The sequence below is a fragment of the Crocuta crocuta genome, unplaced genomic scaffold, assembly GCF_008692635.1.
Source record: "Crocuta crocuta isolate KB4526 unplaced genomic scaffold, BGI_CrCroc_1.0 scaffold247, whole genome shotgun sequence".
Classification (NCBI taxonomy): domain Eukaryota; kingdom Metazoa; phylum Chordata; class Mammalia; order Carnivora; family Hyaenidae; genus Crocuta; species Crocuta crocuta.
In genome coordinates, this window is record NW_027531910.1 from 2,366,122 (window position 1) to 2,390,758 (window position 24,637).

A 24,637-nucleotide genomic window follows, 5' to 3' on the forward strand; every position below is an offset into this window, starting at 1 on the left:
AAATGACAACAGACCATTAACTATAGCACTGCTTGCGGGCATTGATATAAATATCATTACAGATTAAAGACCTCTGCAAGAATTTAGTCAAGTAGGATTAGCAAATAAACTATTAGAGCCGAAGATTAAATTGTGATAGACCAAATAAAGTAAATTTCCTGCTATATTCTCAATTTGTTTCACAGAGTGGCAACAATTCCTCCTGGTTCAGAAAATGCCTTCTAAAGTGAGTCCTGTGGCTAGAAAATGCAGCCAAGAGGTATGGAAGGAAATCTAAGGTTCTGGTTGATGATGAGAAGATGGGAGCAGAGACTTTGGGCTCAGTGTGTTTCAGCTGTGGCTCACAATCCTGAAATGGTCTGGAGAAGCTTCAATTTAATTGTTGTGCATCTACAATCCTCAGCAATACAAACGTGACATTCTAATCTTCTGGACTTCATGGCCTTGTCAGATTTCATGTTTCTCTCTGCTTTGAAATCTCCTGTGGTTATAAGGTAGTTATAAGGAGCTCAAAATTACAAAGATTTTTAGTAGATATTTATAAGGAATACCTACTTGATATATAAAGATATAGTTATATAAGTTTGAGTACTGGCATGTGTGTGAAAGCATGTGTTTGTGAATATGTAGGTATGTTCCCTCAAAAAATGTGTTTCTTATCTTTGGCTTCCTCTATTCACTGGTTTTGTTTTTATGGATGTCCTGACCCACGTAAGCAATGGCATTTTCATCTTATTCTTGACAGGTAAAAAATAAAATTGCATCTGTGCTCACCTTCACTTTTATAGGTATTCAGTGCATTAGAGACTTTATTGGCTTCTATTTATACTCATGCTTTGGTTTCATGTGCTGAATTTCCACCTACTTCTAAATTATGTTATAATGCAGTTATCTCTGTGAATGCATCAAATCACTCTATAGGCAAATAAAAATTAATACTGTTAATTTATACATTCATTTGTTATTTCTTTTTGTCATTCATTTTATTCAGATGTTCAAAGTCTGCACATGCAATAGCTTTGAATGAAAGTCCCAAGACAGCTCTACTTTCTTTCAAACACAGACTCTGAATCAAGAAGAAAGAATGGCACTAGTATACTAGAGCTTGTGCAGGAAAATTAGCAACTCTCTGAGTCACCCCCTTCCAGAGAAGAAATTGAAAGTAATGGAAGATTCTTACAGAGCAATACCATACTGAGATCTGAACTGATGAATGAAATCAAATATACACACCTTAGCACTACTTGTGTTTTTGTTTTCTTTTTCTCAAAAAGATATAAAAGGAAGTAAAACTTCTGAGGTCAATGTCAGTAACCAGAAACTTACAATAGTGACAAAGAGCTGTAATAGGAATGCTCAGAAGAACAGATGGATATCATGGTGAAAAGAATGCAACACAACAAAATTAAAAAGCTGGTTCTCCACTGTAGGTTCTGGCAAGACCAGACAACAACCAAGACAACAACCAAATCCAAACAAAAGTCCATGTGAGATTTATGGTGCCTAACTAGAATCAAGCTAGAATTGCTGGTGGGGACAAGAAACCAGTGATGGATGCAAGACAGACAATAGGTCACACTAAGACTCCACCTTCAGTGAATAACGCCAAGAAGTGGGGCTATGAGGGTGCAGCAGGAACGGGAGATGTTTCCCTCAAGGATAAGGAATTCTGGCTTTCATATGAAAATACTTGGGAATAGTATGTGATTTGATTTTATGCTGGGAAAGAAGTTTTGAGGAAATTAAATCCTTTTGCTTCTGACTAAAAGCATATTTTTGTTAAATAAATATCTTAGATTGTCAGAGGCTCATTTATATGTTAACTTAATGATATAAGCACAATATACCTATGATTTCCATATAAATAATGTAAGCATTCATAGTAAAAAAAACACATGATAAAATGCTTGCTATATTCCAGGCATTTTTCTAAGCACTTTACCAAAATTTTAACACATTTAAATCTTGTAATAATGATATAAGGTTGATACTATTAACATCTTCATTTCCCAGATGCAGAGCTTAAGGCCCAGGCCCTCACTATTAGACTTCTGAGCAGGAATAAAACCCAGGCAATATGATTTTGTATACCTAATAAGTCATTTCTGATGACTGCTGGCAAAAGTACAATTATGAGTATACAATTACGAGATGGCCTCTCTATTCCTGGAATGCTTATGACTCAGGTTAGGCATTCTGCAGAGCGATGGTGGGCCAGGTCTAGGAGAATGTGGAATACATACAAGTGTCATTTAACTTTGGCTCAGGATCTCATGTACTTACAGATGTAAGGAATTAAAATCATTGTAGGTTCACAAAGCATATTCACTATATAGTAATAAAAGTTCAGCTATGTGATTAATTAATAGATAGATAATAGTACTTATTTGAAAGGTGCTGCATCAAGTTTTCATGAAGTATGTCTAGAAGCAATATCTGTTTCTTATTATACTTCACTGATTTATAAAATTTACCATATTTCTTCTGTCATGGATATATGTTTAGAAATATATATGAAGATATATGGATAGGACAATAGCATGACATATATCTGTATTTGTAGGAAGAGGGATTCTACTTCTCTCATTGCTTTGTTATGCTTTTGATTTTTTGTAGTTTAATCATTCAGAATGTCATGAAAATACTATAAATATACACCCAAATACTTGATTTTTATTTTTAAAGTGTTGTTTTGAATTTATGTTCTGAGTCAAGTTTATTTAGATACCTTTAGAAAAATTCAGCTAGCAAAAAAAAATCATTATAATTAAAATTATCTATGAATAGGGGCGCCTGGGTGGCTTAGTCGGTTGTGTCCAGCTTTCGCTTAGGTCATCATCTCGCGGTTCGTGGGTTCGAGCCCCGCGTCGGGCTCTGTGCTGACTGCCAGCTCGGAGCCTGGAGCCTGTTTCAGAGTCTGTGACTCCCTCTCTCTCTGACCCTCCCCTGCTCACGCTCTCTCTCTCTCTCTCCTAGAAATAAAACATTAAAAAAAAATTTAAAATTATCTATGAACAAAAGAGTTTATAGTCAAGATCTTATTGGAAGGAAGAAGGCATTGCCAACTATTTGGAGAATATATTGGTGTATTATACAGAATAGGCTAGGCCATGCAACTATAACAAATTAGCCACAAAGTATTATTAGTTTAGTCCTATAAACATTTATTGCTTATTTATGTAAAAGAGAAGGGCTGGTGGACTTCTATCATCTTGTAGCTATACTATCTGAACCATCTGCCCTCTGACATTGCTGTGACCTGGGAATACAGTGGTAGAGAAATCACATCAATTCTTAAATATTCTCAGATTGGAAATAAAAGACACTATTTATACTCTAAGTCCATTGGCTAGAACTAGTCATAAGACATGAAATTAATTTCAAAGGATTATGAGAAATATAGGGGAGCACATGGAGACATTTGAAAGATTAAAGAATTTTGTTACAAAATGATATTAAAAGGAGTAAGAGTCTAATATGTTATAACTAATAGAAAGATAAAAATAGCACATACTTATTTTTAAAGACAGTACTTATAGAAGTACCTGGGTGGCTCAGTTGCTTAAGCATCTGACTTCAGCTTAGGTTATGATCTCATGGTTCGTGAGTTCCAGCCCTGCATCAGGCTCTGTGCTGATAGCTCAGAGAATGGAACCTGCTTTGGATGCTGTGTCTCTCTCTCTCTCTTTGCCCCTACCCTACTTGTGCTCTGTCTCCCTCTCTCTCTCTCTCAAAAATAAATAAACATTAAAAGAAAGACCGTACCTTATAATGATGCTATTTGCTTATAAATTTTAAAAGTAAAAGTCAATAAAAACTAATATGTTAATATATGTTAATATATGGTGTCAACCATACTTTGGTAAAAATAAGGCAAGTGAAATTCAAGAGGGCTAGAAATAAGACAAACAGGCAGACTCAAAGGAATAGATAAGGGGGGGAGGGAATAATAGATAAGGAATAGATAAGGAATAGATAAGGGGGGAGGGTATAAGTAAAAATATTACAACATGAACAGAGATTAGCTTGGTGAAAATTATTGTTGAATCAGGTGTTGAACTACAACTTAGAATTCTCCTTTAGCTTAGAAATTACTGCTGATAGAGAAATGTGAGGAGCTGAAACTAAGCTAGCTATGGTATAACAAAGGTGGAAAGCAAGTGGGCAAACATATCCTACTACCATAATCAGGCCCCACTACTCTCTTGGAAATAACTCCATTTTAATAAAAAGCAAAAATACTTATAAGAAAATGCATTGTCTTTTTTTAAAACATCAAATGTGGGTCTATCTTAACTAATAAACTGATGTACCAGGTCCCAGATGATTGAGAAACTACCTCTGGAATATTATTAGTAGTGATTCTTACTATATAGTACTGCAGATAAACACTGAAGTTGGGAAGGATTCATTATGATGACATAGTGGGGCATACATCTTAAGTCTACCAAATAGATATGTACACATGGATAAACTACTTAAACACACTGACCTTGATTAAACTTCCCTTTAAAATAAAGATAAATTATAGCTATCAAGTAAGTTCGTTGTTGAAATTTTAAGAGATAATGTATGTAAATTTCCTAGGCCAGTGCTTGTGTACAGAAGACATTAAAAAAATTGTGGTTTTCACGACTCCTGGGTGGCTCAGTTGATTGAGAGTCTGACTCTTATTAATTTCAGCTCAGGTTATGATTCCAGGCTCATGGGATCAGGCCTGCATTGGGCTCTGCACTGATCATGGAGCCTGTTTAAGATTCTCTTTATCTTTTCCTCTGCTCCTCTCCTCTCACCTCTAAAATAAAAGGTAAAGAAAAAAAATGTAAGAAAGTTCAAAATATATATATTTAATTAAAAAAATAGTGGTTTTCTATATAGTAGGCATTAAAACAATAAAAATCAAAGATAAGACTTCGTAAGGGTGCATACTGGGTGTGCATTTCAGTGATAAAACCCTCCCCAGATATCTCCTCCCCCCACCCAGTGCCTACAAACATACAAGTGTGACTGAGTGGAAAAATATTCTTTTTTGGGGGGCAAACACATGATGGAACCACACATAATGAAATTGCCTGTGTAGAGTTCAAGGGGAAAACTGAAGTTAGAAAGGGCAATTTATTATTTTTTTTCTAACCTGGAAAAAAAAAACTATCTCTCAAGCTGAAGCAGAGAATCAAGTTTATTGTTTATATATTAACTGGCCATTGAAAATTAGCTAATCTTGGGATTTAATCATTTAGGTTTAACAATGACATCATTTATTTAAGCACAGAAATAGAAAAATGCATTCTTAGATTGAATACATCTTTTGCAATATTTATAAAATGCCAAGAAGTGGTGGAAATAAGCTTTAAGACATCAATAGTCTTGATGTCATTCATGATTTTATCTGAAAATCATTTCTCCTATTGGTATAAATTTATCATAAATAAAATTGCTGAATTAACTGATTTTCTAATTTTTAATTAAATATGCATTTTGGATATTTGTATAAAAATAAATTATAAGAATTAATTTATATAAAAATGAGAAACTTTAGTTATAATATCTTTAAAAGTTTAAAATCAAAACCTATTCAATAATAACTTGTTCCTAATATACAACCATAAATACCTATATTTAAGCAATATTTAATTAAATTGATACACTGTTTAACAATTGCATAAAATTTTATGGTTTAATTTCTGTATTAATAGAATATCTATTTTTATTGAAGAGCTTTGAACAGTGTGAAAATAAAATAAAATGCTAAAGCTGCAAAATGTGGTCTCTTCCAGTTTTATTTATATACAACAACAATTCTTTGGGTTGATAAGGTTCAGTAGCTTGGCCTCCAAATATTTTCACATGGATAAACTGATAATGGAATAAGCAAGGAGCATCCCCATGTGATTTCTCTAGAAAGAGTACAATATTGTGTGGGAAAGTTCAGGGCACTTTCAGTTTAGAAAGGGTCACCTTAAAGCTTCCTGAGAACTTGGTTTCAATTTTTTTTTAAATTGACTATTATATATTTTTTTTAAAGACCAGTCTGAGAGTGAGAGATGGGTCTATTCTATAGAAAAGTGCTAGAAGCTCCAGGAGTGACTTGAAAATGCTCCAGTGCCTCACCTCTACTTTAACACTTGGAATGCTCCTGATCAAAATAATCACTGGTGGAAAGTAAATGAATGTTCAATTTTCTATGTCCTTCTCCAATCCTAAATCCCATTCTTAGTAACCATCGTTGCTTAGGCTAAGATTTCATAGGATGGATACTAGATAACCAAATTTATTCTCCTCTTAAAACCAGCTTATGCTTCTTAAATTGCGAATCATGACCTTTAGTCTTTAACATTATTAGACAGAAAAAAAAAAACTTGTCATAAGAAATGTAATGGTGAGTTTTATATGTCAGACTGGATAGGCTATACTACTCCGTTATTTAATCAAGCACTAATCTAAGTGTTTCTGTAAAGGTATTTTATAGAGCTGGTTAACATCTGCATCTTTTACATATAGGAGATTACCTTCAATGACATGGATGAGCCTCATCCGATTGATGGATGACCTTAAAAGGAAAATTGAGGTTTTCAGTAAAGAAGAAATTCTATCTCAAGACCACACATCAGCTCCTTAATGAGTTTCCAATTTTTCAGTCTGCCCTACAAAGCTTAAAATTCCCAACCCTTGTTGGGATATCTCACATGAGATATTTTCTTAAAATAAATTTCTCTTGATGATAAAATAGAAGATAAATGATTAGATAGATAGATGATATGTAGTTACAGAGATTTAGATATGACTATAGTAAAAATATAAAGACAGATATAGATATACATATAGAAATTCTTGATTCTGTTTCTGTGGAAGCTGTGGATTATTTTTTCCTTTTCATTTAGTTATTTTCTTAGAACAAATTTTCATATACCTGCTTTCATAACTAAAATCTGTACATAATTCAGATTTTACCAATCTCCTCTGACTTCTGAGTCTCACCAGGATTTCTTTCTTTTTTTAAAATTTTTCAATGTTTTATTTATTTCTGAGAGAAGACAGTATGAGCAGCAGAAGGTCAGAGAGAGAGGGAGACACAGAATCTGAAGCAGGATCCAGGTTCTGAGCTGTCAGCACAGAGCCCAACACAAGGCTCGAACCCACGAACTGTGAGATCATGACCTGTGCCGAAGTCGGATGCTTAACTGACTGAGCGACCCAGGCGCCCCTCACTAGGATTTTTTTCTATGGGAAATTAAAATGGTGAGTAATTAACTAATTAACTTGCCACATTTTTACAACTAGCAATAGCAGAACATAGTTCTAATTCAAGACACTACTGAGAACAAGTACATGAGAATAAACATATGAAAAAAGAGTAAGTATATTCATACTAATGCTGGTTTCAGGAATAGACAAAATCTGTGACCAGAGATATTGATCAATTTCCCAAATAAGCAAATAACATGGAAATTGATAATTTCCCAAACAGCAAATATTAAAAGATAAATAATAGTTGTTCCAAAAGAGAGCATGTATAGTAGAAATCTGAAGTAAATATGGGAAGTTTTGATGAGACTTAAAAGGTGCTAAGAGCAGGAGTTGGCTTACTATTCAGTAGAGGCAGTAGTTAATTGACACAATAAAGCAAGACTTCTGCTTCCTTTCTGTCTTGGTCTCTTTTCTTTTTTATCAACCTTTTAGACATTTTTCTTTAAACTTGGAGTTGTAAAACTTTATAAGACATCTATTACTTTTCCTTTTATCCCATTCAATGCTCCTACATTTAAAAAGTTTTAAAGATAAATTTAAAGTGTTCTCCTAAGAGTAGAAGAACCAAAAGAAAAAGGACATAGCCAGAGAAAGAAAGAGAAAAACTAATATATTAGTCTCGGTCTAGGAAGTCCAATTTCCTATTAAAAGGAAAATAAAGGAGAGGAGAAATATTTTTTTTTAAAAAAGGAAAATAAAGGAGAGGAGAAAATTATCAAGGAATTACTACAGGAAACTTTCACAAAAATAAAAGTCACAGGCCCTGAGAGAGTAGTACTTTTAATAAAATTTAATAAAATAAAGACTCCCAACTAAGCACATCAACATAAAAATTTTAACACCAAACGTAAAAGTTTTCAGAAAAAAAAGGTAAATATATAATATATTAACAATCAGAATGGCACTAGACTTCTCAACAGCAATGCAGGAGGCTAGAATAATGGAGAAATAACTTCAATATTTTAAGGAAAAATAATTTTCCACCTAGAATTACATGTAAGCCAACTAATCAATTAAGTATAAATACATAATTAAGATACTGAAAAAAATACAGGGAGTTATAAAAGTTTTCGCCCACGTATTCTTATGGGAGTTGTTAATGTGCTCTAAATGACATGTGCAAATACCAAGAAAGATGAAAGTCTAACAACAAACAGTGGATTCAACACAGTAATAGAAACATGGCAGCTTTGTAGTAAACTTGGGGAGCAGACCAGAGAGCAGAAGGAGGACTGAGAGTCTCAAGATGAAAGAAGGAAGAAGAATTTTCCTCTTAGGAAGACAAGATGAAACTCAATAAAATATCTCGAATAGGCATATTTTTGGAAAAAAAATCTTGTATAGTCATTAAGGATATGTGAATTTCAAAATATGTAACATAAAATGAAGAAAAGAATACAATATTCAAGTGATAAAAGAAATGTGATCATAATATACTAATTTACTCTGCAGTGGACTAAATTAATTAAATCAAAAGAATGTAAATACCCCTTATTATTTATTTATTTTTTTTTTAAATTTTTTTTTTTAATTTACTTATTTCTAGGAGAGAGAGAGAGAGACAGCGTGAGCAGGGGAGGGTCAGAGAGAATGGGAGTCACAGACTGAAACAGGCTCCAGGCTCTGAGCTGGCAGTCAGCACAGAGCCCGACGCGGGGCCCGAACCCACAAACCGCGAGATCATGACCTAAGCGAAAGTCGGACCCTTAACCGACTAAGCCACCCAGGCGCCCCTACCCCTTATTATTTAAATTAAAAACAGTGATCAAACTATATAGATAAGAGAGGTTAAAGGGAATTAACATTTGGTTTAAACACACTAAAATTCATTATGACAACAGAAAGTCATGGTAACATTATATCAATGAATCATACATATTTATATACATAAGTATAGTGTGTATGTACACACACACATACACACTGGTGCAGAATCTACACAAAATTATATATATTATATATACATATATCCTTGATTTCCAACTAAACTCTGCCTTATCTTAGTTGTGTGACCTTAGAGCATACTGAGTAAATTTCTAACCTTCATTGTCTACACTGTAAGAATCTACTTCAGAAGGTTCAAATAAATTTGACATAATCAACAGAACATATTTGCATAGTGTCTGACATTTGAATTCTCAATAAACATTGATTTCCAATCAGTAGTAGTTTTATAAAATGTTTCTTAATTTGTATATTATATCCATCTAAATGTATTTGCTTCTATCATAAAGACTTACTCAAACTTTCTGGTCTACTACTAAATCCTTTTATTTTTGCTGCCTACCATATTATGGTCTTTTTCTTGTTGTTATTCTGCCATTTCAGTGGAATCTTCACAGAGGAAGAAAATTATATATACTTAATCAACCAACTAAAATCCAAAGTCCCATCTCTAAACAAACATTTGAATATTAAAATTAATAAATACACACACACTTAATACTACAACCATAAAATCAGTTCAAGATGGAAATTATCAACAGTGAAATATACATAATAATTCTTATCACATTCAACCTTTTAAAGTTTTCTGGAAACTCTAGTCCAAGTACCTTACTTGGTGTCTACAACCCTCTAAACTACTTATTTTATTTTATTTCATTTACACATAAGGAAACTGAAGTCAAGTAAATTAAAATTATTTACTCAGGATTATACAATTTGTCACCATTTAAGCCCATATTTAGACATGCGTTTATCTGACTTTAAATTCAATACCTTTAATATTACACTATCTTAGGATTTAATAATGTTTAAGCATGTTAAGACAAATCACACACTTTTTGAGCAATTATTTTGGTTCAGACTAAAAATGATCATAAGCATATATGAAAGCATAATTTGTGGGAAAGAGAAAATAAGCTTTCTCAGAATTATTCCATTCTGTGTAAATATTGTGTTATGATGACATACAACATGCATAATAAGGCTATATATCTTTTAATCCACTACAGAAAATATTCTGATATTCAGTAAAACTCAGTGATCCCAAATTTTTCCCTGTATCTTTACAAGATGTCACAATATCCTGGCTAACCAAAAATGATAAAAACTGAGTGCCTAATATAGTCTTTTTTTGAATAAGATGTTTTTCTTTGATTTTATTTTAACTGGAAAAATCAACTGTGTTGGTAGTAGAGAAAATTAAGTATTAAGAAAGTAGGGTAAGTAGCTGATGCTACCCAATGTATTTACACATCATTGAACTTTCGTGTAATAAGATGTTTTATTTTTCAATATACTAGTTCAATGCTGAGTGGAAAAAAACTATCAGTGCAAACACGAAAAATATTTTTATTAAATTAAAGTTATTCAGATTCTCAGATTTTGTTGCCATCCAATTTTTATAGAGTAAAAATTTAGGTGAAACTTTGGGAACAAAAGCTCACTAAGATCAAGTTACTCTTTCATTTTTGATCATTTTTTTTTCCTAAAACAGTTGGAGAAGAGTAACATTCTTAATAAAAAAAATGTAAGCTGATATCCTCAAAATCTTCAAGTTGCTCAAATTGTGTGATTTCATCATAATTCACTATAGAAGAATGATTCAAGGTACAGTTATCCATTCAAAAATACAAATTGTCCTAAAAATAATAACAAACTAAAGTTTCCAGGTGCAGATATGCAAAAGTTCTAGTAGACATCACGATGAACAATCTTAATAAGCAGACCATATGGCACTACATTAAATCTCTCTAGTATGCCTCTCATGTTCTGAATTCCATTCTTTTCTCTCTACTTAGATTAACTGCTACTCATATTTATTGAAATCAACCCCTTCCTTCAAGTCTCAGTTAAAATTCCATTGCCTTCTCTAAATAAGTCCAGTAAATTCCCCTCCTTTAAGCACCTTTGGTCCTTATTGTCTTTATTGGACATTTTAGATTTTCTGTCTTATGTAGTTGTTTGTGTGTCTTATATCTCCAGTTAAGGCTCATACTCCTGGAAGACAAAGCCTGGTTACCTGTCACTGCAATGCTATCACCCCCACACCCTCACAGAGAACGTGTATTATTAACCAGAAAGCCACACAAAATAATAACTAAATAATTTTCTTTGAAGAACATAATCTAATTATGTTTTAATAAACTTTGTATTTTTTGACCAACATGACAAATGTGTGTAGGGACCAAGGAGATACAGTGGGGTTTTAAGTGATTCCTTTATTTACTTATTTATTTTAAATGGCAGCTTCCAGGAAAAGTAGCAATAAAAAAATCTCTTTGATTCCTATTCCAATGTTGAATATGTGTGATGTGAGTTCTTAAAACTGAGAAAGTGAACAGAGCAATTTTCTATATTCAAAGAAATTCTTTCTCTTAGATATAGAATGAATAGCATCAGATTTAGGACATCTTGAACATACAGTGATGCCCTTTCTGAAAAAGAATAGTAACCCTGAGGAATAAATTCAGTGAACTTAGCAGTCCCAATAACACCACTTCATTTTGAAGCATGAGAACAGAAGGCACTTGTACCTCAAACCAAGAGGAACAAATCAAAAGAAATCTATAGATTTATCAGCAACTCCACCAAGAAAGTCAGAAACAAGAATCTGCACTCTTTACATAATCTAAACTTGCAGTTGTTCCTGGCTAATAATTTTCTGACACAACCATAACAGGCAAAAAGTCAACACACTGCTAAATCTGTTTTTTAAGGATGACTACCATGTTACACACAGTGGAAACAGTCACCTACCAAAGTAAGAAAATCATGCCAAATACAGTGGGGGGAAACCTAGAAGAGAAGAGACTTTCTAGTCAAATTACATGAGCTTTAGCTACCTTACCTTTACCCTAAACTACTGGATATATGAAGCACAAAAGTAAACTACAGAAAATAGAATTTTTTTCCTCTTCATTTGTCTGGATTTGAAAGATATAAACAGAATTCATATAATTTCAAAGATGCATACCAGGGGATCAAAATAAAATAAGTAACATGAAAAAAGAATTTATGAGCTATATCAAAACTCTGTATTTTAAAAGAAACCACTCTGAAAGACGATTGTAAACAATGTTATAATAAGAACTTTTAAAAAGTGTCTTATGCAAGTTCTCAAAACACTTCAATAAAATGTATGCAAGTCTAATGACTTTGTGATTAGGAAATAGAAAAGACAGAGTATGACTGTATGACTGCTTAAATAAAAACCACAAAGGAGATGAGATCATCAGATTGGACATTAAGCAAAATAAAATTAATAAAATAAATAATAACTCAAGAAATTATCTCAGAAGTCAAACGGAAAAAAAGAATACTGATTAAGATGAAGGAAAGTTGACGGAAGGAGGAAAGAAAGCTGACATGTTAAAAATGGTAGATTAATAATTTTTAAATTAATAAATACATGTTTTTCTATATTAAAGATTTGAATTTATGTTTAGGAAGAGTTACTAGAGGATTGGCCAATATTAGTTAAAAGATCCCAGAACTCAGATACGCCTTTGTAAAAGTGTAAAGGACTTAAAAATACTCTCTATAAGCTCCTAGGGGGGAAAAAAGTTTGGTACCTATGAGAAAGGGAAAGATATCTGGCTGACTTTAAACTCAAAGTAAATAAGATTGCCAAAAGATAATGAAGATTGTAAAACAAGATTTCTAGTTTTAGCTTATCTGAATTTTATTCAGAAAGGCAAAAACAAAAATAAATTTTAGAAGTTGCTCTTAGATAATTATCTCATAACATATGCCGTCTACATTTTGTTTAGAAAAAAACAAGTATTAAATGACACATTCCAAATAACTGAAAGATTATTTAAATCCTGAAAACATAGGATGGGACTTTTTATAATAAAAGGACCAGCAATATTCAATGTATCCAATTAAATATAGATGTAATGACTTTAATAAGATAATAAAATCTAATTCAAGGATCAAAAATAACTATTGTAGAAACTTCATCTGAAATACTAACATTAATGGTGATATCAAGTTATAATTCTATTTAAGCAAAACCTCAACAGAGAATAAAAGAACACAAAACTGTTGTACCTGCAACAAACAGAATATAAAAAGAGTTAAAATATGACACTAAATCAAGATACTGACCATAAAATAAAATTATCAAAAGATATGTAAGATGTGGAAACATGTTCAAAATAAAGTAAGGGACAAAATCAACTTCTCAAATGGGACAAACACATAATAATCAAATCCATACACATATGGATACTTACAAAATGTTAGCAGCCATTCACTTTGAATGGTAGACTATGAGTCTTTAACACTTTTTTTGGTATATTTGCATATTTCATTATTTTCAAAATAAATAGAGTCCTTCTTTAATCTGGAGAGTTTTAATAAAAAACAAGTTCTTATAGCCATATTGATAAAAATCAAACATACATGTGATGAAATTTTTTTCAGTCTCTTCAATACTTAGAAATTAGATTATCACTTGGTCTAGTGGATACAATTTTTTTTTAAAAATAAATGGCTCTATAAGAAATCGTCTTATTCCCTCAGCTGGGCCTAAGCAGTTATTGGCCTGGTAGAGCCTCGTACCAGACACTGATGTGCATTTGTGTTAGTGAAATGCTGGTAGGTAACTTTAGTTGTGTTTGTTTGCTTTCTTTAGGTAAAAAAGCAGAAAATTAAGCACGAGAGGCAAATAAAATGTCCAAAGGAATGAAGAATGAAAGACACTGTGCTGTCTCATGGGGGAAATTGGTATAGGTAGGATCCTATGCTTTTTTCCAAGCTTGTTAGATACAGCATAACGAGTACTACCTGTAGAATTAGGGGACAAAAATATACCATGGAATAGAAGAGAAGGACTACCCCTTTGCTAATTTTACCATTGATTTTGGGGCAGCTTGGTCAGCCAAAGGATTGGGATCATAGGCAGAAGATCACTGTGACAAGTGCAAAAACAGGAAGGATAGACGTTATCCACAGAACATTTCCATGAACGAAGATAGCAACACAGGATAGGGAAATAATGTCCATCAGTTTCTTGTGTGCAAATTAGAAGAGCAAAAAATTAAGAAAAGTTTTTGATAATGAACCTTCAGAATGGTTCATGAGATGTCCTCTGATACTCCCAATGGTTTTTCATTATCTTTTCAATACACTTAGAATAACTGCCCATTGCTAGCAATGGCCAATGCCTTTCTACCTAATTTGACAACTGCCTCCCTCATTAACTTCATTTGTTACCCATTCAATATCCACACTTTCTCCAATACAATTTTGCTTGATCCAGTGAAAGTTGTTTTTTGGTTTTTGTTTTGTGTTTTGTTTTTAATTTCTTTTCCCTTGTAATGACCAGTACTTCTAAGATCAATCTTAAAAAAAAAAAAAAAAAAAAAAAAATTTTGGGGCTTTTTTTTTTCCTTCTAGCCTTCGAGACTTCAACATAAATGCTTCTCATATTTAATTGTTTCAGTGTTTTGTAATGTTTCCAATGAAACATTAGAAAGTTATGGACTGATCACAATTTTTTTTCCATTTTTTTAGTTATATTAAGGAAACAGTCAACCACTGCTATTTTGTTACAAAACAAAGGGTTAAAAATCAGGAATAGTTTTAAAATCCTGTCAAATGCCTTTTAGGCATATACTGAGATGGTCATGCATCTTTTCTTTTTTGACCCATTCATATGGTTATTTATATGGTTATTTAGTGAGATTTTCTGTTTTTTAGCTATCTTTGTATCACTGGAATGAACACTTCGTGCTTCTAGCTTATCTTTCATTTAGAGCACTTCTAAATGAAATGTTTTGTTTTGTTTTTGTTCAATGGGCTTTTTCTAAAAAAAGCAGTCTACTCCTGCTGTACCCATGTCTTCTTGTCATTTACTTTTGTCATTCAGGTCTCATATCAGCCTTTGAGAAAAAATTTCTCTAAACACATTCATGAAAAATTTCCCTAAAGACAATCCCATACTCATCTCTGGAATCACTCTTTATAAACTTGCCCTATTTTATGTAATTCACAGCATATCTTGATATCTGCAAATTTATCATGTATTTGTGTACTTTGTTAGAATCTCAATATCCTACCATGATGAAGGCAGTGACTTAGTCTTATCCATTACTATACAGTAACACCTTAAACAGTAGCAGGAGCTTACTAATACTTCTTTTTTTATGTCTTTATTTACTTATCTTGGGGGGGGCGGGGCATAAGCAGAAGATAGTCAGAGAGAGAGGAAGAGAGAGAGAGAATCCCAAGCAGGCTCCATACCATCAGCGGAGAGCCCAGTGCAGGGCTTGAACAACAAATGTGAGAACATAACCTGAGCTAAAATCAAAAGTCAGATGTTTTACTGACTAGGGCACCCAGATGCCACAGGAACTTAATATTTCAATAAAACACACACACACAAACACACACACACACACAAATAAGATGGCATATGAGAAGCAAGAAAGAAGTGAGGAAGGAAAGAGTGAGGAAAAAGCAATATATAAAGGATTTTTGTGGGTTACTTCAAGAGAAGATGGTGGCCAAAGCTGGGTAAATTCAGTGATCATTGATAACGTTGTCTACTGATGACACCCAGGTGCATATGTGTCAGAAATTTGCCACTTATAGGAAAATTAATAGTTATATAAGGATTATTTGAATAGATTTATTTAGAATGTATAACTAGAATAAATATGAGGAGCAAGAATATCACTATCCTCACAAAATGAAAATGAAATATGGGACTCTTTTCCAGCTTTGTAAATGATATGCTAGCAAAATTATAGTATATTAGGTATTGGGAGAATGTTATGCTTTTATTATTATTTATTTATTTATTTATTATGCTATTATTTATTAGTAAACTTTCACAATAGTCAAGTTAGTTGGATTGCAAACACTATTATAATCATTTTAAATGTATTTAGAAGACTTGCTTGAAGCTACCAATTCAATAGTTACTGGACAGACGTACTACTTNCGTACTACTTTAGGAGTTTATTTCCTAGTACTGTGTCAGTGATGGTGCTTCTTAAAGAAAAACAAAAACAAAAACAAAAGACCACTGCATATACTACTTCAAAGTTTCTCTCCATAACTCTTTAATTAATGTCAAGCATTGCCACTTTGTCATTATTATATTAAAATGTCAATAAAAACAAAATCCGCAGTTATAGGGATATATAATATTTGTGCATATTGTGATAAATTCACTGATTATATTTATTATTGCTCAAATATTTTATATTTCCTCTATAATGTAGGATTCTTCAGCATTTTTTCCCTTTGAAAGAAGGAAACACTAATCATTTTGATTACATTATTACTTCAGCTTTAATTTCTCATCTTTTGCCAATCCATAGACTAAAATAATTTTTATTTAATTATTATAAATTTAATAAATAGTAGCTCAGGTCCTAATCCTAATACATGGTTACTGCAGACATGTTGCCTACCTCATGTCAGCTATCTTGGCTATGCAGTGACCCTGAGGAAACTCAGTATGAGAAGTCAGAATTTATTATACCTTGAATTTTTTTTTTTTTGTAAGAGTAACTATGAAGAAATGGCTTGTTTNGTTTATGGAGCATATTCATATAGGCTCATATTAAAATTAAGTGAAATGCCTTCTAAGAAATTAAATAGGTGCCTAAGGCTATATCATAGAAATTTGAGAAAAAGCCATAAGAAGAGGAGACAGGATATATATGAAGAATGTCAAAATACCAAAAAGGTGGGGCACCTGGGTGGCTCAGTTGGTTAAGCGTCCACCTTGGGCTCAGGTCATGATCTCATGGTTTTTGGCTTTGAGCCCTGCATCAGGCACTGTGCTGACCGCTAGCTCAGAGCCTGGAGACTGCTTTGGATTTTGTGTCTCTGTCTCTCTGACCCTCCCCTGCTCACACTGTCTCTATCTCTCTCTCTCAAAAATAAATAAAACATTAAAAAATTTAAAAAAAAATAACAAAAAGGTGATATATCTGAGTCCAAACAACTCAATGACTACTTAGAGAACTGAGTTTTATTGATTATCACGACTCATATACCATACACTTAAAGTAGCCACTTGACATCAAATGAGACAATCATGCTTATAAAAATAAAATCTAGAAATACAAACAAAGACTATGAATGAAGATACTTTTGAATATCTAATACTTCTAATACTCTGGTTTGCAACTTTTGGGTAATTTTCCTTTACATGGGTAAACCCAGGGAAAATACTAAAACAAGAAAAAGTTAGTCATCTTTTAATTTGATTGACTCATTTTATACTTCCCTCCCACCCCCACTGGCTATAAAAGAACATTCAAAGCTATTGTGAAATTTCTTACTTGGACAAAATAGATGCATTGTAATTTATAAGAGGAAATTTTCTTCCTCCATGAACAATCACATCCCATTGTTCATAACATTGATAATCATGTGTAGTTATATACAAAAAGCTTGAAAAATACTGTGGGGTTTTTTTTGTGTGTTATTTAAAGCTCCCAATTTGCCTGGGCTTATTAAAATCAAGGCCAAATCATTCCAGTGAGAAAAGTCTTAAAGTTTTAGTTGCATGGTCATAAACCTAAGAATAAATTAAAATGTAAAACTTGAACTTGAGAGACATTTAAATGATCAAACTAAAGCATTAATGCAGGATAAACCTAATCTTAGCATTACAGGAATGAGGCTTTACTAGCAAGTCTTTTCTAAGAATCAATAAATGTTAGTGAACACTATAAGTGATATGCTTAATAGTCCAACCATTAATACACTTAACCTGGTTTGCCACCTTGGATTGTAGCAGCCTGATGTATTAAAATAAATGTAAATTAAATGTCTTTTACCAAGAGTTTTTTAAAATTATTATTATATAACCCAATATTATCAAACTTGATTTTTTTAAATTAGAACAAATAATTTCTTNTATTAATATAATATTTATAATAAAATATAATATAATCTTGATAGACCATCCGGACTTAAGCAATCTCCTTGTAATAATATTCTCTGGTAGAAAGAATCCTTACTAATTATTAGTTATTTTTATAGATAGCTTAATAGTGTAGAGACAGAGTTAAAGATAACCCTTTACTGTAACTTTTCATTTCATTAAAAATAGACATAATACTGAACAACAGTGGTCTAAAAGACTCAAATGTACTAGGTACTTAAAATGTTTTAAGGGAATCTAGTTGTTTCTTATATGCATTTAAATATTGAAAATTTTGTCCATTATGTGCTTTCACTTTCCATTACAACCACCAAGACTTAAAGTTTCGTGTAATTCAATTTTTAAAAAAATTCTTTCGTTATGTTTTTAATATTTTATGTATTTTAATATCTATGGTTTTTCATTAGATTGTAATCTCCTTGAGGTCAGAGTATCTTTTGTCCTACTCCATACCATACACAAATTCAAGCACAGGTAACAAGGTTTATTCCAGGCAACTATACTGGTTCATCAACTCTCTCTGACCCTCCGAGGTTGCTGTGTTTTGTTTTGTTTACCTCGTTCTAATGATCCTTGCTATCTATATTCAGCCTAATATCTTCTACTATTGGCCACTTTTTTGAGTTATCTCTACTTTGCTTATTGGATTTTAACTGCATACTTAGGTCTTTGTTCTACTAACTCATCCCACCCTCTTTATATCTTCTACAATATATATGGTGAAGTTTCAGTGCGTGATCATAAACCAGCCCAAGTTAGTCCACTACTCAGCACTTAGGAGTAATGGGAGTTATAAATGGGAGTCAGATTGAGTTATAAAATTGAGTGATGTAATAACTGATAACTATTGTCCACTTATTAATCTTTGCTCTTCAGGAAACATAATTAAAAGATGGCAAAATTAAAAGATACATACATACAATATCTTACATACTCAGCTATTCCAGAACTTGACTTAAACATAATAACCTATATATCTCACCATGAATTAGATAAGTCATACAGGTTACTTCTTGTCATCAAGCCTGATAACATGATTTATTATTGTTCCCATTATAGAAATGGAGAAAGCAAGTTAAGGGATATACATTATACTGATTGAATTATAAAGTGAATGTTTAATGTAAGCAAAAAAATTAAAAAGGAGGATAAGAGGGTTAGCGTGAGTTAATATCTTAATTATTTAAAGATGAAGGTCATCAGACACTGTCAAAGTTGATTAATCAAACTATGGTCATATAAGCATATTATTTAGAACTGTAGAGACACCTACCAGAAACAACAAAAATAAAATTTAATCCTATTACTTTTGGAGAAAGGGAAAATGGGGAGGAAAGGAGAATGTGTACCTGTGTGTGTGTGTGTGTGTGAGAGAGAGAGAGAGAGAGAGAGAGAGGATTAGGCAGACCTTATTGCAACCAACTAGAATGAACACTTCCATTAAGAATCAGCATTGTTTTGGTGCTTACTCAGGTGTAACGAGCCAACTATACAGCAGGGACCAGAACCCAAATTACTTGACCATTTTCACCTTATGAAACTTCACCAGAAGAGGAAAGAATTAACAATGAAAATAGAACATTAAGCCTCTAAACTGCTGTTGTTTAAAGAATGTTGTTGCTACCTTATCAATCCATACACAGATATGCACAAAACAATCATTGTCAGCCAACAAACTAAGTTTATATTATTGGTTAACTCATCAAGAAACCACCCACACTCAAGAAGTCTATTTATAGTATGCATTATTTATTTATTTTCTGTTCAGAAGAATAAACCATGAGGAATCAAATACTCAATCAAGATGGTCTTGAGGTAAAATTGCCAGTTAACAAGCTGTGTTGAACAGCTTCTTCAGCCACAGTTATAAACCGCTTCAAACATACTGGCCGTTTCAAATGAGCCAAGCAATGGTGAAACGAAGATAGTAAAAGACACTTTTGAACAAGATTTGGGGGACTCTGCTAATGTACTAAATGACATTATGCACAGTCTCTTGATGAGATCACTTCAATATTTCCTAATTTCTATCACAATTTAACAGTTACAGCTTACCTAGTTTCCTTGAAATTTGTGTGAAGTTAGTAATGAATTCTACATACACTAGATAGAAGATTAAAGAACTCATTTTGACTTAAAATAGCTGTGAATTCTATTATGTCCTACTATCAACATTTTTGTCTGCCCAAGAAATCTTTGTGAACTACTTCTACCAACACCCCACCCCCATAGGATTAAAACTAATCTCAAGGAACAAAATTAAAGTATTTCTCATCACACCAAATCTAAATGTATAATAATATATAATACATGATAAATATATACATATATATCCTTAGAAGATTTTTTAAATTTTTTAAATGTTTTATTTATTTTTGAGAGAGAGAGAAACAGAGTGTAAATGGGTGAGAGGCAGAGAGGGAGGGAGAGACAGAATTTGAACCAGGCTCAAGGCTCTGAGCTGTCAGCACAGGGCCCAAACCCATGAACTACGAAATCATGACCTGAGCCAAAGTCAGACGCTTAACTGACTGAGCCACCCAGGTGTCCCAGAAGATATTTTTAATCATCAGTCTCTCTGGTGAACATGTGATATCCTGTGTAACACTCCTAAGTATAATATCTATAATTTAATTAATATTTTAAGTTATTCCTATACAATTTGCACTAGGGTGGTTGTAGCCTTAATACTGCACTAAAACTTTCTATAATATTAACAATTGCAGATAAAACAAAATATTAGTATTTCAACATGGTATACACAATATCTCCAATAACTAGTGATATACACACAGTAACCACTTGAAGTTTACTGTTTTGATTTTTGAAAATCATAGAAATGCAAAGTGAAGTTTATATATAGGAAGTTGTCATATGGTGCAAACCATTCCATAAAGTCCCCTTACCATGTGTTCTTCAGTCTGTATAGTTATTCTACTTAACACCTTTTTTTAAGTTTATTTATTTAATCTCTACACCCAATGTGGAGCTCAAACTTGCAATACAGATCAGGAGTCGCATGCTCTTCTGACTGACATCCCTCTACTTAGTACTTTTTAAAAGTAGATCATGTTATCTATATAAATCTGTTGCCATAAATGCAGCGCTACCCAAACATTGTGACAAATTCCTTATAACTTGAAATTAAACAGTTGTATTTGCAACTACACTTTAATAAAAGCCATTTTACAATAAGTATTTAAGAAATCCTACAACGTCTAATGTATTGCTATTAATACTGATTCATTAATTATATTTGACATGCCCTTTATATCTTACCAATTTTGTAGTTAAAAGTTTTATCGATAACTCCATAACTGGCACAATACTCAACGAATAATAACCTACTCTCGATATTTAGGTATTTTCATGGGGTCTTATCTACAGTTTAAACTCTACTTTTAATTGATCTATGAGCCAGACAAAAATATAATTTTAAATAATTACATTTTTAACATGTTTTATTATGATTTATTCAGCTTGAAATTCTACAAGTGAGTTATCCCCACATGAGCTCACAGTAACTCCTGGGAAAGGACACCAGGGAAGTAGGATACAAAACACAATGAAAGGATAAATGAAGAGTCAGGATCAAAGCTATTGCAGTGCATTTATCTTGTTCTCCAGAGTATCTACAAACATACCAAATTTGGGACAGCAAAGCATTTCAGCTCACCTAATTCAGCTTGCTTATCAAACAAATCTTGACATAATATTGCCTTAGGCTAATGCATGTCTTCTTTTTTATTCTCATAAAACATACAGAGCATAGTATTTATATTTTAACTATTTGTAAGTGTACAATTCAATGACATGAAATACATTCACAATGTTATGTAACCATCACCACTACCTATACCCCAAAATTTTCATCATCCCCAACATTCTGTACTCATTAAACAATAATGCCATTTTTTTCATTTCCTCAACACAAAAACTTCCATTCTACTTTTTGTATCTATGAATGTACCTATTCTGGGTACCTCATATAATTTCAGTCTCCTTCTATGTCTGGCTTATTCTGCTAAGCATAATGTTTTAAAAGTCCATTTTGTTATAAAATATAGCAAAATTTAATTCAATTCTTTTTATGGGTGAAGAATATTTCATTGTATGTATAATATTTTTAAAGTAAATTTGAACAAACTTGACATATAGCACAAAATTTCAACATGCTTGTACTATAATTGCTGTGGTCATGTGATTTATTATTAATTTTTATTCCTTTTTTTTAATGTTTTATTTATTTCTGAGAGAGAGAGAGTGTGAGCAGGCGAGGGTCAGAAAGATAGGGAGACACAGAATCTGAAACAGGCTCCAGGTTCTGAGCTAGCTGTCAGCACAGAGCCCAACATGGGGCTCGAACCCATGAACCATAAGATCATGACCTGAGCCAAAGTCGGACGCTTAACCAACTGAGCCACCCAGGTGCCCCTATTAATTTTTATTCCAGTGGTGAAAGGGATGACTAATAACTCTTAAGCTTGGACAACAGGATTGTGCTGGGACTCTCCAGTGCAAACAAGAAAAATGGTCATCATCCTAGGTACCAAGGAAAACATTCGCTGTGGCAAGAAGCAGAACACAAATATCTATGGCAAAGTATCTTCTTCATTAAGAACTAGATATGGAATTGCTTTGTGGGATTCCATGGTTTTGATGTAATTAAAGGTTTAAAATAAGACAAAATTCTTTTTTTTTTTAATGTTAGAGGTTGTTTATTCTGTACGGTGACAGTCTGTGTGTAAAATTTTTAAAAAATTCAAATGGCAAACAGTAGCTTTAAGATAACACTGTTTTTCAAAAAAAACAAAACCACAAACAAACACGAAACTGGCCTTAAAGGTTCTCAATGATAGGAAGGAACCATTAGAAAACTTTAATTCTCCGGTTAGAATACTGCTGGTATCACCATAATTTTACCTGAACACAGCAGATGCTATTCATTTCGAAAACGTAATTTCACCCTGTGCTATGGCACCAGAATAAAAAGCCTCTTAAAATCAGTAAATGCTTGGGGCACCTGGCTAGCTCAGTCTGTTAAGTGCCTGACTCTTGATTTTGGCTCAGGTCATGATCTCACAGTCGTGGTTACAAGCCCTATTATGAGCTCTTCGCTGACACTGCAGAGCCTGCTTGGGATTCTCTCTCTCTCCCTCCCTCTCTGCCCTCCCGCTCCCTCTCAAAATAAATAAATAAACTTTAAAAAATCAGTAAATGCTCTTCACTTCTCTCCCACTTCCATTTTTACCTATTTTCAATTTTCTAATCTATCTTTCAAAATTTTACTCATCATGCCACTTTTCACTAGAAGTCCTCCCTAAGTATCATGGCAGAAATGCGTGTCTTTACTAGAGCACTTGTTTTTCTGCCTAGACTTATAACTATACATATTTTAATAAATATATTTGCAGCTTAAGGTGATATCTGTATACTTCCAATCATCTAAACTACTGTACTTCCTGAAATAGTTTCACAAATGCAGAAGAGTAAAATAGTTAAGGTCCGCCCACAAAAGAAATAGCTCTTTCCTGAGACACACAGGACATCTAACACACTCCTGAACAATTATCTTCCAAAATCTCAAGGTCAGTTTAAGCCTAGAATCAACACAAGAGGTTGCTGAGTTTGGAAAAATGTTTACCAGAGTATCTCAATAAACTTTATCCACTGCAGATATCTAAAATTATCCAGAGCATGCTTGGGTTCATCATAGCCGCATGGTAGTGTGTCAGAGAAACAAGATTATCTTAGGAAAAGGAACTTGAGTAAAGAACTTTAATATGTTCTGAATCTCATCACTAGAAGCATAAAACTTCAGAGTCTGAGTGAACCATAAAATTCATCCTTTTTAGAAAGCTACCTTCTCCAATCTCCTTATAATGTACTAATTTACTGGACAATATACTAGAGAGAGGATTGTTCTAATTCACCTTAATACCTCCATTAATGGGAACTCATTACCAGTTGAAAAGCTTCTTCAATTTAGTGTTAATGTGTTCTCAGGACTAATTTGGAAAACTTTAGTTTCATATATATTTGTGTGTGTGAAATATTACCTTATTCTTCAATATTCCTTAATATTTCATACTATCCCAATGTTTTCTCCCATTCATATAGCTCGACCTGCTGTATTTAGATAGGATATAGAGTGCAAAATAACGAGTCTTGACAGGAAGTTAAAAGCTTAGCTTTTAAGGATGAAATGTAAAGGACTTATGCTATAGCATTAGTGTTAGAAGTGTAGTTTAGAACAGACACTTCTCCAAAGAGGACATCCAGATGGCCAACAGANGGCTCAGTCAGTTAAGCGTCCAACTTCCACTCAGGTCATGATGTCACAGTTTGTGAGTTTGAGCCCTGCTTCAGATTCTGTGTCTCATTCTCTCTCTGCCCCTCCCTGACTTGTGCTCTGCCTCTGTCTGTCTCTCAAAAATAAATAAGAGGAAAAATATTTTTTTTTTATTTTTTTACTAGTTTATTGTCAAGTTGATTTCCATATAGCAATCAGTACTCATCCCCACACGT

General features: G+C 32.8%; 1 long non-coding RNA gene across 1 annotated transcript in view; it reads right to left on the bottom strand.

Moving 5' to 3' along the window:
* Window positions 1–6,508: 6,508 nt before the first annotated feature.
* The window catches only part of LOC144240391 (uncharacterized), a 29,658-nt gene continuing 11,529 nt past the window's right edge, over window positions 6,509–24,637 (bottom strand). The window contains exon 5 of the long non-coding RNA XR_013337700.1: window positions 6,509–6,550. This is a non-coding gene — a long non-coding RNA (uncharacterized LOC144240391). The remainder of the gene's footprint in view (window positions 6,551–24,637) is intronic.